This window comes from Hylobates moloch, unplaced genomic scaffold (genome assembly GCF_009828535.3).
Source record: "Hylobates moloch isolate HMO894 unplaced genomic scaffold, HMol_V3 SCAFFOLD_23, whole genome shotgun sequence".
NCBI lineage: Eukaryota > Metazoa > Chordata > Mammalia > Primates > Hylobatidae > Hylobates > Hylobates moloch.
In genome coordinates, this window is record NW_026652298.1 from 30,108,957 (window position 1) to 30,126,711 (window position 17,755).

The 17,755-nt window shown below is 46.6% G+C and overlaps 1 protein-coding gene across 4 annotated transcripts in view; it reads right to left on the bottom strand.

The window, feature by feature from the left end:
* Nucleotides 1-17,755, bottom strand: part of SNX29 (sorting nexin 29) — a 593,868-nt gene that overhangs the window by 393,648 nt on the left and 182,465 nt on the right. The window lies entirely within an intron of this gene.

The following is a 17,755-nucleotide window of genomic DNA, read 5'->3' on the forward strand; positions in this document are numbered from 1 at the left end:
CACCGTCTCTACTAAAAATACAAAAAAAATCAGCTGGGTGTGGTGGCGGGTGCCTATAGTCCCAGCTACTCGGGAGGCTGGGGCAGGAGAATGGCGGGAACACAGGAGGCGGAGCTTCCAGTGATCGCACCACTGCACCCAGCCTGGGCAAAAGAGCAAGACTCCATCTCAAAAAAAAAAAAAAAAAAAAAAAAAAGAGAAGCAACAAACAAGTATCCAATAAAACCATACACAACATTATGAGGAGAAACAGAATAAGTAATAGAATATAGCTGCAGATAAAGATGTGCCAGAAATACTCGAGAGACTGTGACCTATTGCAAAACAAGCTGGAAGACAATACAGAAATGATCTAAGACATAAAAGAACAATGTACACCAGAACCAGAAAAATGCAGCGAGGTGACCAAACTCAGGACATTAAAGAAAGTATTTCAGAAATGAAGACCAACGTAGAAGGAACACCTAGAAGATGAAAAGAGCAAGGTTTTTTTTTTGTTTGTTTGGTTTTTTTGAAAAAAAAAAAAAGGATATGAAGAAAGGGATAGATTTGAGAGGAAGTGACAAATACTGAAGACAGGCAAATAAGATGAACAGAAAACAGAAGTCCCTGGAGAAGAAACCAAAAAAACAGGTACTAACAACTCAATTCAAAAACACTTTGTTGGAATAAAGAGACCTGAAGTTCCATATGGAAAGGGAGTGAAAGAGTGTGCCATGTACCTGAGAATACTGACGGAATAACTAACACCTAGATAGAGTCTAGAAAAATCGCTGACCTTTAGAGAAAGAATTCCTTTGGGCAAGTCTTCTAAGGAGAAGAAAATTAGATTACTACAACTTTGACAGCAATGCCTCAAGAAAATGTAGTAACATATTTAAGATTCTCAGAAAATGTGACCTGCAAATTTTTGGATCCACAATACTGATTTGCAAGTATAAAGAGCACAAACTAGTAACAACGTGTAACAACTGTGGGAATACTGTAACCATCAACAGTCCCTTGCAGAATATATCTCAGATTAAGCTTGCAATAACCTAAACGACTAGCAAGATACCAACAGAGGACTGGTGGAAAGTATTAAACATAAGATTACCCCAGGATTCAAAAGGAATGAGTAAAGTATATACTGACCATAGGCTCAGGTAACATAGATTTTAAATGAATATTTTCTTAAAATGGAAGAAAACAGGGAAACATATGCCAGTTTGTTTGTTTTTGAGACAGGGTCTCACTCTGTCACCAAGGCTGGAGTACAGTGGCGCCATCACAGCTCACTCAGCCTCCAATTCCTGGGCTCAGGCGATCCTCTTGCCTCAGCCTCCCAAGTAGCTAGGACTACAGGTGTGCATTCCCACACCTGGCTAACTTTTTCTATTTTGTGTAGAGATGGGGCTTCGCCAGGTTGCCTCGAACTCCCGAACTCAAGAACTCCCATCTCAGCCTCCCAAAGTTAGGATTACAGGTGTGAGCAACTGTGCCCGGCCCTCACAAGCCAATATTTTTATCTGTTCTCAGCAATTATATTGTTGTACTAGTGTTATTCTAAAACTTTATAGATACCTACACATAGGAATATATATATACACACACACACACATAGACACACAAACACAATTTTTAAATACCTCATCATTTCACACTGAAATTTCCCATTCAAACTCAGTATTACAGGGTTATTTATTTACGTTACTTTATATATTTAACCCATATACAAAGCATCTATATACAAAGCATCTCAGGGATACATGGGATAATACACTTGGAATGATCCACAATAACTCATTTGCTTTCTAGCACAATATAGACACAACAGCCTCAGAAAAATAACACACTATTACGATCAGAGCAGCACCTCCAGAGAAGCCTATGTGTCATCTAGCCAAATATGCTCCTTCCAAGTCACACATGCACAACTGTATAAAGAAAAGAAAATACTACTCAAGTCGGAAAACTACACACACTGTCTGATACTTTGGATGCTGAAGACAGGCGACCACCACTAAGAGCATTGCATATGCATGATAACGGAGAGGCCCAGGCCATACCCTGGAAGGTCCTGTTTTGACCCATCTCTGATCTCCTAAACAAAAAGTCAAAAGGCCTATCAAGCGAGCTTCCTGATTGTTGGGGATTCCGTGTTTTTTCCAGGACCATGATGGAACATTCAGGACATCTGGCCCCTTGTGTCCTGGGGTGACTCAACAGATGACAAAAGCAAGGCTGGTTTTGCGAAATCTGGGGACATCTGGGTGCCGTCCTGACTGAGGGTTGCATTCCACGGAACAGAGAGCAACACGTCTCTAGCATCACATTCCAATGAGCATGACTTAAACCTCCCACCTCTTCTGGCTGCTAACAGTTTACATGCCTCTCCCGGCACCGGCGCCCTTCCAACATAACAACCACCCCCAGATCATAGCAAATGGGAGGAACATGAGCAAGGGAGCCCAGAGGAACCCATCGGCCCATGCGCCGGACCCTGCAACCACGAGATGCTCACCCTGCCAGGGTCCCTGTGCGTCTTGTCCCCTTGAGCCTGCAGCATCTGTAACCTTCAGCCTGGCATTTCCTGCCCTGGCTCCCTCCCCCATGTCCAGTGACTACTGATCATATGAAAACTAAGATGACATAGAACCTTTACCCACAATATCCGAAACAGTGAGGACAATGAGGTCTAAGACAAAGTAGACTAAGGGTTATCACTAGCCAGCTAACCATCTCTGCACAACAGCTGGAGAAAAGCTAGACACAAAACAGATGCCAAAAAAAACTATCATATCTAGGCACAGAGTGTTCTCCCAACAAGAACCTAAGCTCCGTGAGGGCAGGGGGAATTTCATCTGATTGTCGGACTGCTGTCTCCCTAGTGTTGAGACCAGCACCCTGCCCACAGCAGGCATCTGGCAAATATTGACTGATTGAAGGTAAGACTGTTAAAGACAAAGCACTAGATACAGAATTCATTCACTCATTTTAAAAGACTGGAAAAAAATAATTGTATACTGTTAATATATAAAAAACCACTGAATTGCATAGGTGGGTGGGTGAATTGTAAGAGATGTATATCCCATCTCAATATAGCTATTAAAAAACTCACAATAATTAAGCATCTATTATATACCAGGCATTGAGACAAGAACTGCAGCTGTGAGAGAATATGACAAAGTCTGCTTATGAAGATGATAGGTGTAACTTTCATTAAGACCTACACAGATAAACATGCACACGTGGGGACAAAGACCACAGGAGGGTCATGAGGACCTAGTCACATCTCGATAATTAAAATGGAGCCATAAAAATCATGTAACTGGCATCACATAGAAGAATGCTAATGATCCAGCGCAATTCCACTCTCCTCCTCCTCCTTTACAGCTAAGTAAACTGAGGCTGTGAGTAGGAAAGCAGCTAGACACACCGACAGAGAAGTAAAACTGAGAGAAAAACCTGAACTCAGCCAGGCGTGGTGGCTCACGCCCATAATCCCAGCACTTTGGGAGGCTGAGGTGGGAGGATCACTTGAAGATCTCCTGGAGTTCAAGACCAGCCCGGAAAACACAGGGAGACCATGTCTCTACAAAAAGTAAAATGATTAGCCAGGTGTAGTGATGTGTACCGATGTGTACCTATAGTCTCTGCTATTCAGGAGGCTGTGGTAGGAGGATTGCTTGATCCCAGGAGCTGGAAGCTACAGTAAGCTATGATTGAGCCACTGCACTCCAGCCTGGATGACAAATCGAGACTCCATCTCAGAAAACAAAAAACAGAAACAAAAAAAAAAACCCTGAACAGCCCGACCCCAGGACCTGCAAATTTTCCCCCACACCACACTGCCTCAGTCATAAACCCTAGTGAAATGTGTATCCCCGGGGGGTCAAATTCAAATCACTGAGAACAAATGAGAATCAACATCTGATAGCAACACTAAGATGTAGCCAATCTCTTTCACAATTCACACTAAAACAACACAAGACACATCCTTTGGTATCCATGGGGTATTGGCTACAGGACCCACCTAGGACACCACAGTCCAAGGGTGCCCAAGTCCCTTATATGAAATGGCACAGTATTTGTAAATAGCCTAAACACATCCTCCGGTAGACTTTAAAGCATCTCTAGATTACTTATAATACCCAATATAATGCAAATGCTATATAAATAATTGGTACACTATGTTGGATTTTTATTTGTATTGTTCTCTATTATTGTATTGATATTTTGTATGTTCTTCCTGAATATTTTCAATCCGCAGTTGGTCGCATCTACGGATGTAAAACCCACAGATACTGAGGACTGACTAGACATAGTTTCTGGAACATTCACTATTCCCGTTTCACATAAATGGAAACTGGGGCACAGAAAGGTTATCAGCTTGTCTAAAGACTCAAGCTGCTAAGCAGCAGAGCCAAGATTTGAACCTGCACCTCTCAAAAGCTGGGAGAAGAGACATCACTAATGTCTATCAGTCTGCCAGGGCTGCCATAACAAAATACCAGACTGGGCAGCTGAAACCACAGAAATGTATTTCTCACAGTTCTGGAGGCTGGAAGTCTAAGACCGAGGTGTCGGCAGAGTTGGTTTCTCCTGAGGCCTCTCTCCTTGATTTGTATATGGCTGCCTTTTCTCCCAAGTCCTCACATGGTCTCCTCTCTGCCAGTGTGTACCCCAATATGGTGGGGTTTGTTTTGTTTTGTTTTGTTTAAGACAGGGTCTTGCTCTGTCACCCAGGCTGGAGTGCAATGACACAATCATAGCTCACTGTAACTTCCAACTTCTGGGCTCAAGCAACCTTCCTGCCTCAGCCTTCCAAGTACCTAGGACTACAAGTGTACACAACCATGGCTAATTTTTTTTTTAATTATTTTTGTAGAAACATGGTCTCCCTGTGTGTCCCAGGCTAGTCTCAAATCAAAGAGATCCTCAAGTGATCCTCCTGCCTCTGACTCCCAAAGTGCTGGGATTATGGGTGTGAGCTATTATACCACACTCGACCTCCTCTCTTCTTACAAGGCTGTTGGTCCTATCATATGACAGCCCCATATCTTTTTTTTTTTTTTTTTGAGATGGAGTCTCCCTGTGTCACTCAGGCTGGAATTCAGGGGCACCACCTCGGCTCACTGCAACCTCTGCCTCCCAGGTTCAAGAGATTCTCATGCCTCTGCCTCTCAAGTAGCTGGGACTACGGGTGTATGCCACCATGCCTGGCTAATTTGTTTGTTTGTTTTGTATTTTTAGTAGAGATGGGGTTTCATCTTTTTGGCCAGGCTGGTCTCCAACTCCTGACCTGAAGTGATCAACCTGCCATGGTTTCCCAAAGGCATGAGCCACCATGCCTGGCCAGTCCCTCACTTATGACTTCATTTCACTTCAATTACATCCTTAAAAGCCCTATCTCCAAATACAATCACTTTGGGAGTTAGGGCTTAACATATATATTTGAGGGGTAGGAGGACATAATTCACTCCATGACAAATAGTGACCCACTTCTGGCTAGGAGCCAAATTTGACAGCTGCAAATTTATAATAGAGGAAGTTTATAAAAATGCAACCGAGTAATAGATCAGTAAAAATTTACATAATCCCTGAAAATAAACCCTAAAAATAGAATAATTCCCAAATAATTATTCCCAAGCCAATCTCCCTTTAGAAGTCACCTAAGCAGTAAACGAAATATAATTAGCATTGCTTGTGAGACCTCTCAGGAGAGGGCACTAAGCTGTTTACTAACCCTCCTACCTCAGGGACAAGAGAATTGGTTGTTTTGGTTTTTTTTAATAGTAACAACACTTTCCATTTATAGGACCATTTTCTTCCCCCTAAAAATCCAAAGAGCAAAAATGCCAAACATAAAATCTCCTTCAACATGCTGTTTATTACTAAGAGGAGGGGAGAGCTTAGCAACTTTCAAACAAGCCGCAAGACACAGATCCCACATCCATGTCATTTGATAACCTTCCAATCTTTTTATTATTCATCATTTATAAAGCACCAACAGCATTATCACGTGGAAAATAAACCTATTCCCCCGAACAAGGTTTGAGAATTCTTTTGTGCTCGCTCAAATGCTGCCTTGAAAACTGGTGAACGCCACAAGAGGTTGGTTTGTCTGTCATTGTTAATTCCTTTTCCAGCCCAGCTTGGGTCAACAAAGGAGCTAATGCCACTGCAGAGTTGGCCGAAATCCCGTGATAGATCTCCCTACCTCCCATCTGCCCGGAGCTCACACGGGCAGCAACAGCTAGATTCTCTCGCCCTTTCCTTTGGGCAGAAGTCAAGGCTGAAAATCTCAAAAGATGTATCTTGCCAAGATGGGACTGTTGTCTTCTTGCCCTGAGTTTCTGCAGTCAGAGAGGTCACCAGGCTAACTGTGTACCCACTACCTGCTCTCTTGATGAGTTTCACTCCACCAAACCTCCCACATCTTAATTCCTGCAGCTCAGAAGCACAGGGGAGATGCTCTAGCTACATCTCCCAGGAGACACTGCTCTGTAATACCGGTAGTGCACCAGGGAAGCATCTACCTGCCCTCTAGAGAGGGAGTTAACAGGAACATGAGGTTCCCAATAATGACCTTGGATCAGACTTGCTTCGGCAGAACCACTAATAAGGAGCAGAGGGGGCCGGGGGCAGTGGCTCACGCCCGTAATCCCAACACTTTGGGAGGCCAAGGTTGGGGGGGCCACTTAAGGTCAAGAATTTGAGACCAGCCTGGCCAATATGGTGAAACCCCATCTCTACTAAAAATACAAAAATTAGCCCCGCATGGTGGAGCATATTTGTAATCCCAGTTACTTAGGAGGCTGAGGCAGGAGAATCGCTTGACCCAGGAGGCACAGTGAGCTGAGATTGCACCACTGCACTCCAGCCTGGGCAACAGAGGGAGACTCTGTCTCTAAATAAATAAATAAATAAGAAGCAGAGGGGCAGCAGCACCCATCCAAAAGTCAAGTGGATCAAATTGCATTAAGTTATAAGCAAGGAAACATCTCTGCAGGCATCGCCGAGGTTGGAAAATGAAGCCTTCCCTTCTCCCAAACATTAGCATTGGCTCCAGAAGCAAAAGGTGTTTGGCTCCTGGTTGACAGATATAAGCTTCTCCTGATTGGGACATAGAGGAAGCTACGTGACAGAATGGGAGAGAGCTAGAATTTGGAGCCAAAAGACACAGATTCAAGACCTCACTCAGCACTTGGGTACTGAAGTCAGGGGTCAAAAACTAGAGCCCACAGGCCAAATCCAGCCATCACCTGTTTTTGTAAATAAAGTTTTACTGAAACACAGGCATGCCATTAGAGCATATAGTATCCGTGCCTGCTTGTGAAAGCTGATCACACAAACTGGGTCATTCTTGTCACACCCAACTAAAACAGAGTCAAGCAGCCAGTAGGGAAAAGCCCTCAGGGAATGTAACACTGCTCCAAGAATGTAACTCTCTGCAAGCCTGGCTGTTGGAACTGCCTGTTGGAACTGGAACCCACTTTTATCTAATAGCTACTGAAACTGTCTGCAATTCTAAGACTAGCTTTATCTCCGGCAGTCACTCACCAATCAGAAGTTGTCGGTTCCACAGAACTTTCCAGCGCCAATGAACTTTCTTGCAGAGCAATGTGGAACATTTCTCCTGTTTAGAAAACCTCCAACCCTCTCTTTGTTCTTTGGACCTGCCAAAGACCACCTGGTCTGTGTGTACATCCTGAATTCCAATTCTTGCTTCCCAAATAAAACGTTTTAAATGTAGATTCATCTCCATATTTCATTTGACTTCAACACTGCTCTCACACTACAATGGCAGAGTTGAGCAGCTGCGACAAAGACCATATGGCCCACAAAGCTAAAAATATTTCCCATCTTCACATAGAACACTGACTGACCCCTGCCCTGTAGCTCCACATCCATTACTTTACCTCTTTGAATCTCAGTGCCCATGTCCCTTAAATCGAGAATGGCATGATCATCCGTCCTTCCTATCTCGAGGGATTATAAAAGTCAAGTTCATTTATTACAATATCATGTTAATGACAATGACAATTCTTTGAGCCCTTAATATCTGCCAGGCAGTATTCTAAGCACCTCGCCTGATTTCATTTAATCCTTCAACATTGCTGAGAGGAAGAGAATATTATAAACCCATTTTACAGATGAGAACACTGAGATCCAAAGAAGTGAAGGATGGTCAGGTGAAGGAGAGGTGAAGGATGGTGACCAAGATGACCCCTCTGCCAGATGGTAGAGCTGGGATCCCATCCAAGCTCTTTCCTCCGTTCAGCATCCGCTTCTCTTCCTGGCCCTGGGGGACACAGAGGTATTGGAGGTACCGCCCAGCAGAAGAGTAAAATGACAGATCTCAGCCCCGCACTGACACCTTGCCACCCTCTGGCCTGTCTCCACCTTTTCCCTCCAGCGTCGCCCCTTTCCTCCTCCCTTCTTTTTCTTCCCATCTTGAATTCCCAAGAAGAGTTTGCCATCTTCCTTTTCAGAAGCATACGTGGCCTACTTCTCAGTTGATAAGCAAAGCCACGAGAGCCACCAGGTACCGATTTGCATTTCATTCTTAGGCAACACTTCATGTTGTTAAGTCTGTAAAAACACTTCTAAAACAGAGAGTAACACTTCCAGAATAAAGACTCAAAGCTTTTGGTGTAATTTACAAAAATACATGTGTAACGTAGAACACCACCACTAATAAGCAGCAGCGGGGATGGCTACTGGGAATCTCAGAATTCTCACTGCATCCTCGCAAATGCCCTGTGAGGCTTGGGATTCACTGGACACTGGAGCCCAGACAGGTCGGGGAATTGCCTGACAGTGCACAGCCAGTAAGGCAGAACTGATTATCAAAACTAGGTCTTCTACCAAATCTAACAATTGGGCCATACCACCACACCACGAGACATTAGAGGCTGAGTACATATAATGATCATTAGTAAAACAGGAATGCAATCAAATACTGGACACTGCTCAAGCTAAGGCCTCCCTGTCCTTTTGGTCAGGAGAAATCCATCTACTCTTCAGTTCCCTGGCCTGAAATCTGGGCTGCCTGTGGCTGTTGGCACTTGCCAAGGTTCCCCAGGGAGGGCAATGCTACCCCAGAAGAGGGCTACAGCCCTGAACCAGCCTCTCCACTGTAAATGCAGAAACCCACCCAGAGCCTCTGGAACATAGCTACGGCCAAAGCTGGGTGCTCAGCAGACCTCCTGCCCTCCCTAGAGCCCTCCCTCTGCACCACAGGCTCAAAACTTGAGAATCTTCACTAAAAAAGCCCATGCTCTGGTATGACTTCAAAACCACACATTTTCTGCTATCTGACTCAGGATGATCACAAGATGGGAATAACTGTGCGTGTTTTCTCCCTCCTTCCCTTCAAAAAAAAAAAATTAAGCCTTTTCAGAAAGATTTAGGGATGCAACAGCAGACCCCAGAGCTAGGTTCCCTTTGGTGCTCTTAGTCATCATATGAAGATGGTGTGGGCAGCTTTCTGAAACTTCCAATTAGCAGCAGGAATAATACAGTTCTATAGGAACCTCTCAGCTCTCAAAGAGCCCGTGTCAACCAGGGAAGAGGGTGAGGCTGTCCCACAGGGTCGATCAGGAGCTAGAGAAGGAATTATAGACCACAAACAAGCACGGGGCCTAGTGAAAGTTCCCTCCAAGCTCTCCTCCAAGCTGCTATGTGATCTAAGATATGTAAAATCACGCTGCGCCCCTAACACCCTAAACACGCTGGCCGGGATTTTTCTCCTGGGCTCCAGGTCGTCAGTAAACCCTACGGCTCTCTCTCCAGCCATCAGGGCCTCTGGGATGTCTTGCAGGTACTGCAAACAGCACGTGCACACGTGCACACACACACACACACATTTCTCACACACACTCTCATACTCGTCACACACTCCACACACACACACGCGCTCACACACACACACACACACACTCACACAGCCTCCGCTCTCACAGAACCCCTTCTCTGGGACCGTGTCCACCACCTACTCAGCCACTTAAACCAGAATCCTGGCTGTCACCCTCCACAGCTCCCTCTGTAACCAATCCGTGAGAAGTCCCCGAAGCCTCCGTCCCATGTCAAAGCATTCTTCTTAACAATAACGTATTGAGTTATTGTTAGCAATGTTCCACATTGCTCTGCAAGAAAGTTCATTGGCGCTGGAAAGTTCTGTGGAACCGACAACTTCTGATTGGTGAGTGACTGCCGGAGATAAAGCTAGTCTTAGAATTGCAGACAGTTTCAGCCCCAAGAACAGCCCATCTACCCTCCTCCTTCTGCCTGAGCTTTTCCTCTCTCTTCTGATATATGCGTACCAGCAGGCAGGCACACTCACGCACACGCCTCCCTGACCGATGACCTCAGGGGTAAGTGGCCTCTCCCGTGTAACAGAGGAGACACGGAGCTGGCTTTGCTCCACGGGTCTGGATCCAGTGCTCTCAACTGCCACAAATGCTACACAGCCTCCTCAGTCACCAGCTCACATACACACGTGTCACTGAGATTCACTAAGGACCCCGCTCCCTGTCACCCACACACCATCACCTGCACCGCCACTCTCACACCATGTGTTCTCCATGGCTCCTCCACCACAGGATCTGCCCCCACCATCTAGAGCCGGGCTTCTCAACTGGGGCAATTTCAACCCCAGGGGACACTGGGCAATATCTGGAGACTTCTTTAGTTGTCATAACGAGGAAGGGAGGAGCACTTCTGGCATCTAGAAGTCAGAGGTGCACAGGACAGCCCCCACCACAAAAGATTATCCAACCCAAATGTCGACACCGAGCGTGAGAAACCCGATCTAGAACTTGAGCTTCTTATCCACCTTCTTTACCGTTTCCTGCAGCACCAATATTTAATAAATGAATGTGGCCGGGTACGGTGGCTCACGCCTGCAATACCAGCACTTTGGGAGGCCAAGGCAGGATAATCACTTGAACCCAGGAGGCGGCTGTTGAACCCTGGACTGTCCCCAGGCTGCAGTGCAGTGGCATGATCTCAGCTCACTGCAACCTCTGCCTCTGGAGTTCAAGTGATTCTCCTGCCTCAGCCTCCCAAGTAGCTGGGATTACAGGCGCACACCACCATGCCCGGCTAATTTTTTGTATTTTTAGTACAGACAGCGTTTCACCATGTTGGCCAGGCTGGTCTCGAACTACTGACCTCAGGTGATCCACCCACCTTGGCCTCCCAGAGTGCTGGGATTACAGGCATGAGCCACCACATCTGGCCATGAATGCATTTTAAATGTCTGTCATCCCCTCCTGTTCACACAGTACGTCCACGTTGCCTTGCCCAAAGACAAAGCCACTTCACCAAAGCAGCAGGCGGCAAAGGACCACCCCAGCCCAGGCCCTCCTGCCAAGTCCGTGCCCACTGACAAGACCCACATGGCCTCCTGGGGTCATTTCTGAAAAGGAAGGCTGTGATCAGCTCCCACCCATGAGAGCTACATTTCGGCTTGTTTCAGTGTCACAGCCTCACGGGGCCATGAACAAATCAGGCGGCATCACTTGCGCTTTGAGCCTACAGGGCACCCTCCCTAGAAATGGGGCTCCCGGACAGCCTCCCTGAAGCTTTGTCAGGCTTCTCCTTTTTAAAAGAACAGCTGTGAGATACAATTCACATACCAAACAATTCACCCAGTTCAAGTATACAATTCAGTGGTTTTCAGCATATTCACAGAGCTGTGCAGCTATCCCAACAATGTTATCGTAGAACATTTCATCACCTGCACAAGAAACCTCACAACCCTCAGCAGTGAGGCCAAGTCTTGAGATCACCTCCAAAGCCATCCTTTAGCTGTGGCGGGAAACCCTTTCTGATGAAAGCTCTCCCCAACACGTGCAGTTCAGAAGGGGACCACCACCCTCCTCACCCCACAACCCAGGTGCCAACGTTCTGCCCTCTCTCCCAATGATCTGCGGCAAGAAGAAACCGGCATGCAAAGAACTCACTCCCTCACATCACTCTTCTAAGAGCTTTTCTCCTGAAGGAGCTCTCCAGAGGGCAAATCTACCAGAATGCGTTGATAGAAATTTATGTAACGATCTAACAATAACTCAATACGTTATTGTTAAGAAGGTTCTAGCAGCAAAGGTGAACCAGAAATGTGGCTGAAGTGCCTCTGTGTGATGAGAGATGAAGCAAAGGGAAAAACCAAGAATGTACAGTAGGCTGGGCTCCAGAAACCACGCCGATGGCCCTGTGCTACGGCCAAGGCACATTCCAGGGTCACGAGGGCACCCGTCAGCCTGTTCAGTTATGGGAAGAGGATGCTAACTGGGGCGAGGTATGTAAGGAGGTGGGGACCTAGGAGCAGAGGAACCTAGAATAGGAGCAACAACGTAGGGCTTAGATTCAAACAAAGTTGGTTCGATTCTCTGAGCAACCATTCAGCTTGCCATGTGACCCGTGGCAAGGGTTCCTTAAACTTCCAGTTTCCTCACATGGAAAAGGGAATCACCCTTTCCTCTAGGTCATGGTTGCTCACCTCTGGGCTTTTGCACATCCTTTCCTTCCCCTGAAGGCTCCTCCCTCCACCCTCATCTTCTCAAATGTCACTTCCACCAGCGAAACTGCCTGGGTCCCCGCCCTCCAGCATAGACATGCAAGCACTCGCTGCCTATGTTTGCTGCTTTCTTGACAGCCTACACTTTTCCTTCAGAGCAATTCTCTGTTTGTTCTAAAGTGAGTATATCATTACTGTCTGCCTCCTCACCAGAATATGCCACTTCATTACTGTCTCCCAGTGCCTGGGACACTGTGGAAACCTGGTGATTTTGTCTTTCCTTGAGAGGCGGCGCAGTGTGCTGGCTGAGAGCATGGGTTCCAGAACAGGGTGTCAGGTGAGCTCTTCTGGTAAAGGGTCAGGCCTGTGAGCCACGCAGTCTCCTTTGTAACTACTCACCTCTGCTGCTGCCGCATGCAAGCTGCCAAGAACCATTCCTAAACAAATGGGTTACAATAACGCTTTGTTCACGAAATAAACCATGGCCCTGCAGGTGATAGTTTGCCAACCCCTGATGTAGAATCACACTGAAATTGGATCCTAGCTCATTCACTCCCCAGCTTGTTACCTTCAACAAGTGATGACTTCTTTGTGCCTTGGTCCCTCATCTCTAAGAGGGCAGTCGTACTTCTACCTACCTCACTGGGAAGATTAAAAGAATGTCTGAAACACACTAAGCACTCAATAAATGTGAGCTGCTGTCATCATAATCATCATTACTTAATGGTAGCGATAATGGAATCAGTGATTGCACCTCCCAACCCTGGGCAATGAATGGTGGCTACTATGATGATCATCATATTGATGATGGTGGGGGTGGTGGGTGGAGGAGTCAACCCTGACAAAAAGAAGGGCAACCAGGTGAGCTCAAGGAAGGAACAAGAAATATCAAGAGCTCTACCTGGGCCCACAGAGGCTCTGTGACATCTGACACCTGGACAGTCTGGAGGGTCAGACAGGTGGCCCCCACAGCCACCTCTCTGCAACCTCATCTGCATCTGTGGCAGAGCTCAGACAAGGACCATCAGGTGACTCCAGCTCTGGGCCAGACAACCAGCTGGTGCAGTCATAGGCCACTGGAACCAGATTTCTCATGAGGGAGGCAAAGTAAAAACAGTTTCCAAATGGGAACAATGACCTCACCAGCTATGAGATGGCCAGGAAGGCAGTTTACTCAGTTCAGCCAGCAAAGCTAAGACACCATAGCATGCCCCACAAAGTCAAAATTCCTTTGGAAGCAAAAGAGACATGCATTGAGCAAATGGGCCATGTGGAAGACTGTAACAGAAAGCCACCGGTTTACCACCATCCTTAACCACTGGCTGATCCACGTAAGGAGACCTCCATGCAGCAACCCAAAAGCAAGCACGGAGCATTTTCTTCTTCCTAGTGGGGCTTGCATTTTGCTTTGCAAAATAAGCATATAAATAGTCCAAACAAACCAATAGTTATTAAATTCACATTATTAAGTTGGACACGAGATCCATCGGAAGCACTGAATGAAAGTATATCATGGCTTCCTGGTTTTCAACAGCCACACACACCCAACCCTGATGCCTGAAGCTGCTGGTGGCAATCATCAAACAAATAAATACAGGGCCTCTAAAGGCGGGTGGGTACACGGGCGCTTTGGGTTTTCCAGGAGCTGTGTCTACATAACAATTTGTATTCTTCTTGGTCCAGCCACCTGAGAAGTAGGTGGGGAAAGGCTCTGGTAGGGAAATGGCCCAATACCATAATCAGCCCCAAGCGAACTGAGCGCCACGCTCCCCTACTCACTACAAGACTTGGCTAACTATGCCCCCCGCCTTCATGCTCTCCAGCTCCTCTGAGTGGGCAGCCCTTCCTTCACCATGTTAACGTGGCTAGCCCTCCAGTTTCAAGGCTCAGCCTTGCCTGACCGCAGCCCATGAGTAGGTTTCTTCCTCTGTGCTCCCAAATCACCCTCTGTTTAATCTGCTCCCAGCACTCACTGCTCTGAATGCCCATCATGGTCCCCTCATTTGTCTCTCCCATTTGCCTGGCTGCTCTTCAACAAGAGCCCTGCCCACTTATCTCTGTATCCCAAGTACTTTGCTCAGCGCCTGACACACAGGAGACGCTCAATAAATGTTTCATCAATGAATTAATGTATCTACTTTGGCAAACCACCAAATCACATTTTTAACCAAGACTGCTGCTACTATTTTTATGATAATGGCAATGACTACTACTATTAATACTACTGCTATCAATAGATGACATGGATTAAATGCTCCCATGCATTAAACACCAGGATAAGTACTTTAAACAATTCTCTAGACAACCCCCTAAGGTAGCCCCGTTAGACAGGGTCAAACACAGCCTAGAGAGACGAGGTGGTAGACCCGAGGTCACATGGCTAGTGTGCAACAGAGCTGGCTGACTCTCATCAGTCAGAAGGGAATCAAAGTCTGGCCGGGTGTGGTGGCTCACGCCAGTAATCCCAACACCGGGAGGCCGAGGCAGGTGGATTGACTGAGCCCAGGAGTTCGAGACCAACCTGGACAACATGGCAAAACACCGTCTCCACTGAACACACAAAAATTTGCCAGGCATGGTGGCGGCATGCACCCGTAATCCCAGCTATTCGGGAGGCTGAGGCAGAAGAACTGCTTGAACCTGGGAGGCAGAGGTTGCAGTGGGCCAAGATTGCGACACTGCACTCCAGTCTGGGTGACAGAGCAAGACTCTGTCTCAAAAAATAAAAATAAAAAAAATTAAAAATAAAAAATAAAATAAATAAATAAATAAAATAAAATAAAATAAAAGTAAGCAAAGTTTATATTTAATATTTGAATGGTAAAAAACAGACCTGTAAAAGAAGGCTTACAAAAAATGTTTAGCTGATACAGACTCAAACTACAGGATTGACTATTTTGCCTACATGTATCATTCTTCGTCTTTTCTTAGGCATAAGTGACTTGACCTGAGACAAAAATGACAAGCAAGTTATCTTTTTATGCTATTAAATTGCAGAACAACTTGACAAGCTGTATATGCACCACATAATAACTAGAAAGCACACTGCAAAAGGGAAAAAGGTGTTTGCAGAATGCATGTCACTCAAGCTCCTCTCTTCTTCAGGACAATTACGCAGGAAACACACGAGCAACAGAGATTCCAAAGCAAAAACACAGGCCTACTCGATTTATACTCACTTCCATGTGAAACCATATATTTCCCACTTAATAAGATGCCAGTATGTCTCCAAAAGTTCTGGTAAGTGGTCCTTATCTGTTCCTCAAAAGGCTGAACATGACAAACTCTTGATTCACTCACATGATGGCAATGCAAATTCAAGAACAGCTGTAGAAATGAGTCAAAAAGGCATGAATAAGGCCGGGTGCGGTGGCTCACACCTGTAACCCCAGCACTTTGGGAGATCGAGATGGGCAGATCACCTGAGGTCAGGAGTTCAAGAACAGCCTGACAAACATGGTAAAACCCTATCTCTACTAAAAATACAAAAATTAGCTGGGCATGGTGGTGGGCACCTGTAATCCCAGCTACTCAGGAGGCTGAGGCAGGAGAGCTGCTTGAACCCGGGAGGCGGAGGTTGCAGTGAGCTGAGATCACACCACTGCACTCCAGCCTGGGCGACAAGAGCCAAAAAAAAAAGGCATGAATAAACACACTTATATGAATTCTGCTGCCCAAAGTAAGAAAATCCCATGATTAAATCCAAGCCAAATGCTCAGGCTGCCCATACGGCTTCCAAATGCCAGCCCCTTTCAAAGTGAGAAGTTTCAAGAAATATTATCAACCAAAAAAGTACATACTTTTAAACAGTACTCAATCTTCTCAAGGTTGAAATGCTAGGCCAGGGGCAAAAATGTAGCAGCTAAACTTCTCAAAATCACGAACCTACAGGATCAAGGATTCCCAAGCACATCTTATAAATCTTTCTTACAGGGTCATTCACTATCGCATGGGTTTTCTTAAACCAGCATAACTAGTACTCTATTAACCAGAAATCTTGGTCAGCTGGAAATTGTTTTCCAAACTCCACTCAAATGCCTTATTTCGTATCTCATTTCCCTCTCACATTCTGCTCTGTGCCCTTCTTGACATTTCTTCCAGACTCCACACTCATCCCTACCCTAGGGCCTTTGCATACGCCCTTTACTACCTTCCCCCAGACACTGGGAGAGCTGGTTCCTCCTCATCCTTCCAGTCTTGGCTCCTTTGTGCCCGCCCCCCCCCCCACACACATCGCACCACCAAAGTGCTTTCCCCATCTAAGAAAGCAAACCCTCCCACCAAAAGATATCCCCACTCCATAGGTCCTTTGCAGATTCACATCATCACCTTGTACTGTCTTCTTGAGAGTTGTACTACCTGTGACCTCATTTTTCAATTACTTGTTAACATCTCAGTCCTCCCCACCCCACTCCTGTAGAATGTCCAAATCTGGACACGCCCTCTCCTCACCTACACCTGCTCATCCCCTGCACCAGGGAACAGTACCACCATCAAGCAAGCCAGAAACAGAACCTGCATCAGCTTATGGTCCGTTCTCTCCAACAGAGACCGCAGGATGCTCCGAGGCAGGGAACAGTCCCCGGCCCTGGCTGAACAAAAGGTTCAGTTTAACAAACACAAATCCTCCCAAGACCCCACCCTAGACCAAGACCCGTGTGGGGCAAGAAGCTTCTATCGAGGGAAGCTTCTACAGGGGATTTCTAGTCTCCTGTTGCCACCAGCCCCTCCATGACTCTCCACACTGCTCTCAATGGAAACGCCTGTCTAACCATGTGAATTCGTCGGTGCTGCATCCTCAGTGCTGCTCCATCGCCTAGAGGATAGTGACCCACCACCAGGGATGGCGTGCAGGACTCTGGTCTGGCCTCTGTCCACTCGAGCTCCTCTCCAGTCGCCCTCAACACCCTGGGCAGCAGAGTCTAGTCCATCAAACACACCGGGCCCTCCCATGCTTCTCGTAAAGCCCTCCTCCCTGCTACCCCACCTCACCCACCTGCCAAACCCCTAGTCAGCCTTCCAGACGCAGCTCCAGTGTTCCTCCTCAGGGAGGCCAGTCCTGCCTTTCTCAGCAGGGTGAGCCAATTCACCCTGGGGGCTCCCCAAAAGCCATTCCTATCTACCATCAGAAGCAACAACTGGCCAGACGCAGTGGCTCACGCCTGTAATCCCAGCACTTTGGGAGGCCAAGGTGGGCGGATCACCTGAGGTCAGGAGTTCAAGACCAGCCTGGCCAACATGGTGAAA